Source organism: Thalassophryne amazonica, chromosome 17, assembly GCF_902500255.1.
Source record: "Thalassophryne amazonica chromosome 17, fThaAma1.1, whole genome shotgun sequence".
Lineage (NCBI taxonomy): Eukaryota > Metazoa > Chordata > Actinopteri > Batrachoidiformes > Batrachoididae > Thalassophryne > Thalassophryne amazonica.
The window spans coordinates 24,146,341-24,156,395 of record NC_047119.1 but is presented as its reverse complement, the minus strand read 5'-3'; the positions used below and the strand labels follow the sequence as shown (position 1 = coordinate 24,156,395).

General features: G+C 49.8%; 1 long non-coding RNA gene across 1 annotated transcript; it reads left to right on the top strand.

Moving 5' to 3' along the window:
* Positions 1 to 210: 210 nt before the first annotated feature.
* LOC117529919 lies at positions 211 to 8,927 on the top strand. The gene is made up of 3 exons (XR_004566143.1): positions 211 to 335; positions 4,613 to 4,618; positions 8,906 to 8,927. It is a non-coding gene; the product is annotated as an uncharacterized LOC117529919 (long non-coding RNA).
* Positions 8,928 to 10,055: the final 1,128 nt, after the last annotated feature.

The following is a 10,055-nucleotide window of genomic DNA, read 5'->3' as shown; positions in this document are numbered from 1 at the left end:
TACGGTAAACTTAGTGTATACTGCCCAAACAAGGATAAGCCCAAATTTTTTCAGGATCTTTCCTTACCCTATCCACTCTATGAAGCCCTTTTATAATTGGCCAGGATTTCAGTTGTACATTGGATCCATCATTAGATCACTGAACATGCTCTGGCACTTATAAGAGAGCCAAGGCTCTTAATCACTGAGGGAACAAACTCCTCAGGGTCACAAACAAGGACTTCAGTGTTTGCTGTATTAAGTAAACAAATAGTTAGCAGCCATCCAGTTTTTATGACATCAATACAGTTTTGAAGAACAGATACCCTAGAAACATTTTGTGGAGAAAAGGAGATGTACAGCCAGGCCCAGATCCAGACCGGTTTGGACCGATGCAGTTGCATCGGTCAAATTTTTTTAAGCATCGTTCGTCATCGGTTAAAAATAAAAAAATCTTGAATAATCCAGAATAGTGCCGAACGTGTCCCCGTGGTGAACACAGCTTTTTGGTGGTTTTCATGTCAACCTATAGCCCGTAAATTATACAGACTTTTCCGAGTTTCAGAGTGATATGGACATACAAATAAAGTTGGATATTCAGGGTTTGGTCTGCAGCGGGTCTGTAAACAACCGTTTCTGCAGCGTGACTCCACTTTGAAGCTGTAAACCATTGAAGCAATGCTTCGATCCACTAGCTCATTGGTTCTTTGATTCGCTGCTCTTCAGAAATGGAAAGTCTGCTTCTGAACCCTTCTCAAAGCCATTAAAATACCGTGAGTCACTTTTGTGTGGATTAAAGTCACTAACTGGGACTCTTGACTTGTTGCAGTCAAGAAACGAGAATCGTCCTCCGTTCCGTTGGCACAGCTCCAAATGCTTCAAACTTCAAAACAAATTGCCACTTTAAATAAAATGACACCTCTTTCCAAACGTTGTAATACAAACAAGAAACTACAATCGAGTAAAACGTTTTTTTTTCCTCCCAAAATGAAACGTGCTGTATTTCTTTACAAATTACATCCTGAAGTGTAGCACAGCAGCTGTAAGAGCTCAGCTCAGATTTATGGAAAGACATTCATGCCAATAATGTGTTTCTAAAATTATATAATAATTATAATAACTATAATCTCTAAAATTAGAAAGGTCTTGTCTCAGAGTGATGCTGAAAAAATAATTCATGCATTTATTTCCTCTAGGCTGGACTATTGTAATTAATTATTATCAGGTTGTCCTAAAAGTTCCCTGGAAAGCCATCAGTTAATTCAAAATGCTGCAGCTAGAGTACTGACGAGGACTAGAAGGAGAGAGCATATTTCACCCATATTGGCCTCTTTTCATTGGCTTCCTGTTAATTTTAGAATAGAATTTAAAATTCTTCTTCTTACTTATAAGGTTTTGAATAATCAGGTCCCATCTTATCTTAGGGACCTCATAGTACCATATCACCCTAATAGAGTGCTTCGCTCTCAGACTGCAGGCTTACTTGTAGTTCCTAAGGTTTTTAAGAGTAGAATGGGAGGCAGAGCCTTCAGCTTTCAGGCTCCTCTCCTGTGGAACCAGCTCCCAATTCGGATCAGGGAGACAGACACCCTCTCTACTTTTAAGATTAGGCTTAAAACTTTCCTTTTTGCTAAAGCTTATAGTTAGGGCTGGATCAGGTGACCCTGAACCATCCCTTAGTTATGCTGCTATAGACTTAGACTGCTGGGGGTTCCCATGATGCACTGAGTGTTTCTTTCTCTTTTGCTCTGTATGCACCACTCTGCATTTAATCATTAGTGATTGATCTCTGCTCTCTTCCACAACATGTCTTTTTCCTGATTCTCTCCCCTCAGCCCCAACCAGTCCCAGCAGAAGACTGCCCCTTCCTGAGCCTGGTTCTGCTGGAGGTTTCTTCCTGTTAAAAGGGAGTTTTTCCTTCCCACTGTCGCCAAGTGCTTGCTCACAGGGGGTCGTTTTGACCATTGGGGTTTTTCTGTAATTATTGTATGGCTTTTGCCTTACAATATAAAGCGCCTTGGGGCAACTGTTTGTTGTGATTTGGCGCTATATAAATAAAATTGATTTGATTAATGTCTGAAAGGAAATGCTTTTGACAAAAACTACAGATTTTGTTTATTCCTATTTATGTCCAGAGATCAAGGATCCACCATGTAGAGTTTATTATGTCCAAAGTTTAAGGATCCAGTGACCAATTTCATATTTATTTACTTTAAGACTCAATAAAATGTTCAGTTTCAATTCAATTTCAATTTAATCAGCTTATAAAGTGCCAAATCACAACAAAATCTAAATATACTAAAACATACATCACATCACAATTGTACACATGATATGTGTACAATTGTGATGTATTTGTTTTAGTATATTTAGTCATGGACATGATGAATATTGTTACCTGCTGGACTGTTTCTAATTTTGATTGGTATCAATGGAAAATGTCTTCTGTGAACTGTCTGTATCTCAATATATTATTATTAAGAATATATGCAGTCACATTTTTATTGATTTTATCAATTAAAAAAATCATATATAGATTCAGATATAATTGAATGATTTTGGCAATAAATTTTATCCTGTTTACAGTCATTCATTCATTCATTCATCTTCTACCGCTTAGTCCAATTAAGGGTCGCGGGGAGCTGGAGCCTATCCCAGCAGTCATAGTGCGTGAGGCAGGGTACACCCAGGACAGGACGCCAGTCTGTCGCAGGGCCACAAACAGACAAACAAACACAGACACACCCACACGCACACCTATGGACAATTTAAAGATTCCAATCCACCTAACCTGTTGTGAAAGTGTAGTGACACGGACCCACAACAGAGGGCGCAAATGAACGGTCAATAGATGAGCCAAAAATGAACAATTTAATGTTGTGAAGGAGCACAACGAACATACAGACAATCTCAGAATATGATTACAGTCAATCCACAAAGGTGACGTGTGGGCAGGCTCGAGGATAGAAGACGTCTGTCCTGAGAAGAGCCGGAACCACACGATTTCCGCCGCCACCGAACCTGGTGAATACTGGAGCCGCCAAGTCCCGAATTCCCAGGTGATCATCGTCCCCGACTGTCGGATCTGGTACTGCTGGCGAGAACAAAGACAGTCAAGTGTGGGTGTGTGTACACCCAGTAACAATTATGGTGGGAATGCCACCTTCACCTCTCACTCAATACGTGTTAAGCAGTGATCCTTCAGAGGAAAAGAGTGCCGTCTGCACTCACTCAGCCTCCACAAACTAAGGACCGGTACTCCTGCAAACACTCACAATAGATTAGTAATTTACCACACAGGCTGAGGATATTACCTCCAATGAAGTACGATATCTCGGCGATGAGGTGGAGATGACGTCTGGGTTTTATGGAGTGAGATGATGAAGAATGAGTGACAGCTGTCAGGAAATAATGAGTAACAGCTGTCACTCCCGGCTGTGTCCGTGGCGGCAGCGCCCTCTCGTGCATGAAGCCAGCACTTCAGGCAGGGCGCCCTCTGGTGGTGGGCCAGCAGTACCTCCTCTTCTGGCGGCCCACACAACAGGACCCCCCCCCCCCCCCCCCCAACGGGTGCCTCTTGGCGCCCGACCAGGTTTATCGGGGTGTCGGCGGTAGAAATCGGCCAGGAGGGCCGGATCCAGGATGAAGCTCCTCTTCACCCAGGAGCGTTCTTCGGGTCCATACCCCTCCCAGTCCACCAGATATTGGAACCCCCGGCCCATTCGACGGACGTCCAGGCCGGCTCCCCGTCAATGATCCGGGCAGGAGGCGGCACCAGACCGGGAGCACAGAGGGGTGAGATGTGGTACGGTTTGAGTTTGGAGACGTGGAACACCGGGTGGATCTGCAGTGAAGCTGGGAGCTGGAGCTTCACTGCGGCAGGGCTGAGGACCTTGAGGATGCAAAATGGGCCGATGAACCTGTCCATCAGTTTAGGTGACTGTACTTGTAGGGGGATGTCCTTCATCGACAACCACACCTCCTGCCCGGCTGGTATGCAGGGGGCCGGGGACCGCCGGCGGTCTGCATGGGTCTTGGCCCTCGTCCGGGCTTTCAACAAGGCAGAACGGGCGGTGCGCCACACCCGACGGCACCACCGAAGGTGGGCCCGGACCGAGGGCACACCGACCTCTCCCTCCACCACGGGAAATATGGGGGCTGGTACCCCAAACACACCTCAAATGGGGAGAGGCCGGTGGCAGAAGACACCTGGGTGTTATGCGCATACTCGATCCAGGCCAGATGGTTACTCCAGGCCGTCGGGTGCGCGGATGTTACACAGCGGAGGGTTGTTCCAGCTCCTGGTTGGCCCGCTCTGCCTGTCCGTTCGTCTGTGGATGGTACCCGGACGAGACGCTCACGGTGGCCCCCAGTTCCCTGCAGAAGCTCCTCCAGACGTGTGAGGAGAACTGGGGACCACGATCAGAGACGATGTCAGTGGGTATCCCATGCAGACGGACGACGTGGTGGACCAGGAGGTCTGCTGTCTCCTGGGCTGTTGGGAGCTTCGGGAGGGCCACGAAGTGGGCCGCCTTGGAGAATCGGTCCACTATCGTGAAGATGGTGGTGTTGCCCTGGGACGGCGGGAAGCCCGTGACGAAATCCAGGCCGATGTGGGACCAGGGGCGATGAGGCACAGGTAACGGCTGGAGAAGTCCTTGGGACCTTTTATGGTCTGCCTTGCCCCTGGAACAGGTGGTGCAGGCCTGGATGTACTCCCGGACGTCGGCCTCCATAGACGCCCACCAGAAGCGCTGCCGGACAACTGCCACGGTCCTTCGCACCCCTGGATGACAGGAGAGCTTGGAACCGTGACAGAAGTCCCAGACTGCAGCTCTGGCCTCTGGTGGGATGTACAAATGGTTCTTCAGACCTGTTCCTGGGTCCGGGCTCTGTGCCAGGGCCTCCCGGACGATCTTCTTCACGTCCCAGGTGAGGGTGGCCACGATAGTGGACTCAGGCAGGATGGGCTCCGGTGGATCTGACAGTGCAGTTTTGACCTCCTCTTCGAGTACCCGGGACAAGGCATCCGACCTCTGGTTCTTGGTCCCGGGGCGATAGGTGATCCGGAAGTCAAAACGCCCAAAGAACAGTGACCAGCGGGCTTGCCTGGGGTTCAGCCGCTTGGCGGTCCTGATATACTCCAGGTTCCGATGGTCAGTGAGAACCGTGAACGGCACAGACGCTCCCTCCAACAGGTGTCTCCACTCCTCAAGAGCCTCTTTCACCGCAAGGAGTTCTCGATTGCCGACGTCATAGTTCCGTTCAGCCGGGGTCAACCTGCGTGAAAAGTAGGCACACGGGTGAAGAACCTATCGGTCTCTCCGCTCTGGGATAGCACGGCTCCTATCCCTGAGTCAGAGGCGTCCACTTCAACCACGAACTAGCGGCTAGGGTCGGGCTGCACCAAAACTGGCGCAGTAGAGAACTGTCGTTTCAACTCCTTGAACGCGGCTTTGCACCGATCCGACCAGGTGAAGGGGACTTTTGGAGAGGTCAGGGCTGTCAGGGGGCTAACTACCTGACTGTAGCCCTTAATGAACCTCCTATAGAAATTAGCGAAACCGAGGAACTGTTGCAGCTTCCTACGGCTTGTTGGTTGGGGCCAATCTCTCACCGCCGCAACCTTGGCCGGATCAGGGGCGATGGAGTTAGAGGAGATGATAAACCCCAGGAAGGACAAAGACGTGTGGTGAAACTCGCACTTCTCGCCCTTCACAAACAGTCGGTTCTCTAACAACCGCTGCAGGACCTGACGTACATGCTGGACATGGGTCTCAGGATCCGGAGAAAAGATGAGAATATTGTCCAGATATACGAAGACAAATCGGTGCAGGAAGTCCCGCAAGACGTCGTTAACCAAGGCTTGGAACATCGCGGGGGCGTTGGTGAGGCCGAACGGCATGACCAGGTACTCAAAGTGACCTAACGGGGTGTTAAATGCCGTCTTCCATTCGTCTCCCTTCCGGATCCGAACCAGGTGATACGCATTTCTAAGATCCAGCTTAGTAAAGATTTTGGCTCCATGCAGGGGGGTGAACATGGAATCCAACAATGGCAACGGGTATCGGTTGCGAACCGTAATCTCATTCAGCCCCCTGTAATCAATGCATCGACGGAGTCCGCCATCTTTCTTGCCCACAAAAAAGAAACCTGCCCCCATCGGGGAGGTGGAGTTCCGGATCAGCCCGGCAGCTAATGAGTCCCGGATGTAGGTCTCCATTGATTCGCGCTCAGGTCGTGAGAGGTTGTACAGCCTGCTGGACGGGAACTCAACGCCTGGAACCAAATCAATGGCACAATCGTACGGACGGTACGGGGGAAGGGTGAGTGCCAGATCCTTGCTGAAGACGTCAGCAAGATCATGGTACTCAACCGGCACTGCCGTCAGATTGGGCGGAACTTTGACCTCCTCCTTAGCCTGTAAACCGGGAGGAACCGAGGATCCTAAACACACCCGATGGCAGGTTTCGCTCCACTGAACCACCACCCCAGATGGCCAATCAATCCGGGGATTGTGCTTCAACATCCAAGGGAAGCCCAAAATCACGCGGGAGGTAGAAGGAGTTACAAAAAACTCAATCTCCTCCCGATGGTTTCCAGACACCACCAGAGTTACTGGTTGTGTCTTGTGTGTGATTAAAGGGAGGAGGGTGCCATCTAGTGCCCGCTCCTGCAATGGCGAAGGAAGCGCCACCAGAGGGAGCCCTACCTCCCTTGCCCATCTGCTGTTTAGCAAATTCCCTTCTGACCCCGTGTCCACCAGTGCTGGGGCTTGAAGGGTTAAATCCCCACTCAGGATTGTAACTGGGAGTCGTGTGGCAATCTGTGTGTGTCCCACGTGAATGTTTTGACCCCCCCTTAGCCCAGTCTCTGAGGGCGGTTGTTGTTGTGGCCGTTTGGGGCAGTTTTTCTGTGTGTGCTTCTTAGAGCTGCAGAGAAAACACTCCCCGCGGACCAGCCTCCACATTTTGGCCCTGTGCGTTTCCCTAACAACGCCAGCAGGGGGAGCTGTTGCCCCACGGACTGCTGCGGCTGTGGAGCATGGGGAGGGCGGCCCCTTTTCGAACCCGGAAGGGAGAGGGGCGGCGCGTATCCGGCCACGTCCTTCACCTCGCTCCCGACGGCGTTCCTCCAACCGATTGTCTAACCGTATAACGAGATCGATAAGCCCATCTAAATCCTGCGGTTCATCCTTAGCTACCAGAAGCTCCTTCAGGACCAATGACAGTCCGTTTATGAAGGCAGTGCGGAGCGCAACGTTATTCCAGCCGGACCTCGCAGCCGCGATGCAGAAGTCGACTGCATATTCGGCTGCACACCGGCGCCCCTGTCGCATTGACAGCAGCATTGTTGAAGCGGTCTCTCCTCTGTTAGGGTGATCAAACACAGTTCTGAACTCCCCCACAAACCCAGTGTATGCTGATAACAACCGTGAGTTCTGTTCCCAGAGCGCCGTAGCCCAGGCGCGTGCCTTACCCCGAAGCAGAGCAATCACAAGCTATTTTACTAGCATCTGACGCATACATGACGGGACGTTGTGCGAAGACGAGCGAACACTGCATGAGAAAGTCCATGCACGTCTCCACACAACCTCCGTATGGCTCAGGAGGGCTTATGTATGCTTCAGGGGATGGTGGGAGGGGCTGTTGAACCACCACTGGAACGTTCATATCCTGCACAGGGTCGGCAGGAGGAGGAGCTGCAGCAGCGCCCTGAGCGCTCGCCGCCACCGGCGCGGAGAGAGCCTCCACCCTGCGGTTCAGGAGGATGTTTTGCTCGGTCATTTGATCCAACCGAGCCGTAAAGGCGGTGAGAATGTGCTGCAGCTCACCAATCACGCCTCCTGCAGACGCCTGCGCTCCCTGCTCTCCCATTGGTCGTTCAACAGCCGGGTGACGCCCCTCGGAGTCCATGACGCTGGCCGAGATATCCTGTTGTGAAAGTGTAGTGACACGGACCCACAACAGGGGGTGCAAATGAACGGTCAATAGATGAGCCAAAAATTAACAATTTAATGTTGTGAAGGAGCACAACGAACATACAGACAATCTCAGAATATGATTACAGTCAATCCACAAAGGTGACGTGTGGGCAGGCTCGAGGATAGAAGACGTCTGTCCTGAGAAGAGCCGGAACCACACGATTTCCGCCGCCACCGAACCTGATGAATACTGGAGCCGCCAAGTCCCGAATTCCCAGGTGATCACCGTCCCCGACTGTCGGATCTGGTACTGCTGGCGAGAACAAAGACAGTCAAGTGTGGGTGTGTGTACACCCAGTAACAATTATGGTGGGAATGCCACCTCCACCTCTCACTCAATACGTGTTAAGCAGTGATCCTTCAGAGGAAAAGAGTGCCGTCTGCACTCACTCAGCCTCCACAAACTAAGGACCGGTACTCCTGCAAACACTCACAATAGATAGATTAGTAATTTAACACACAGGCTGAGGATATTACCTCCAATGAAGTACAATATCTCGGCGATGAGGTGGAGATGACGTCTGGGTTTTATGGAGTGATATGATGAAGAATGAGTGACAGCTGTCAGGAAATAATGAGTAACAGCTGTCACTCCCGGCTGTGTCCGTGGCGGCAGCGCCCTCTCGTGCCTGAAGCCCGCACTTCAGGCAGGGCGCCCTCTGGTGGTGGGCCAGCAGTACCTCCTCTTCTGGCGGCCCACACAACATAACCCGCATGTCTTTGGATGTGGTTTTTTTTTTAGGACATCATATTTATACAAATAAGAAGTGTTCACTATGGTCAATGAAGTATAATAAATATATTAAAAGAAGTGTGACAGTGTATGTTGCACACGAATAAAAGAATGAAGATTATTGAATAACAAGACGCGTACGATGTTTATTTTATCATTGGGCAAAAATGCATCTGTCAGATTTTCACTCTGGATCCAGCCCTGTACAGCTGTATGTCATCTGCATAACAAGCATCTTCAGTGATGCGGTCACTGTATCGGACCGTCGTGGTGAAGAGAGAGCTGAGTAGGGGGCAAAGCGCTCGACTTACCGATCGATCTACGTTCCGATCCTCACCTATGGTCATGAGATTTGGCTCATGACCGAAAGAACGAGATCGCGAGTCAAGCGGCTGAGATGAGTTTCCTCCGCAGGGTGGATGGGCGCTCCTTTAGAGATAGGTTGAGGAGCTCGGTCACTCGGGAGGAGCTCGGAATCGAGCCGCTGCTCCTCCACGTCAAAAGGAGTCAGTTGAGGTGGCTCGGGCATCTTTTCCAGATGCCCCCTGGACGCCTCGCTGGAGAGGTGTTCAGGGCACGGCCCATTGGGTGGAGGCCCCGGGGAAGACCCAGGAGGGACTACATCTCTCGGCTGGCTTGGGAAAGCCTTGGGGTTCTCCCGGAGGAGCTGGGGGAGGTGTGTGTGGATCGGGAGGTCTGGGCGGCTTTGCTTGAGCTGCTGCCCCCACGACCCGACTCCGGATAAAGCGGAAGAAAATGGATGGATGGATGATACACCATTAAAGGAACTCAAAATATGTCCAAGTGGGAGCAAGTACAATGCAAATAAAATACTCTTTAAGAACAAGGAAGAAAGAAAAAAACCTGTTAAAAACCTTGTTTACTAATGCAAATAATGAATTTAACTATTTTGGCGTCAAAATTGCTTCTGAGATAAGATTGTACCACTAAATTATGACCAGCTTCGAGATGAGGTGGAGGAACGTTTAAACAAATGGATGACTGTGCCTGTTTCAGTGATTGGCTGTATAAACAAAATAAAAATGAACATATTATTATAATTCTTATATTTCTTTCAATCACTACTTCTCTATACCACAAACATTTTCTGTTAAACTCACCAGTATCCTAAGTAAATTCACATGGAATAATAAAAAACTTCGATTGAGACTGAGGCTACTTTAACTGCTGTATGAGAGGTGAGGGCTACAATTTACAAATTTGATATGGTATTCCTGGGCAGCTCAAATGCATGTGGTAGTGTTCTACATTTCCATAGAAATCCCCCCTTCCCAGCATACGTAAATATAGATTTAAAACTCTGTTTCAAGCCTGCCATTAAGCATCTATTTGTACTGG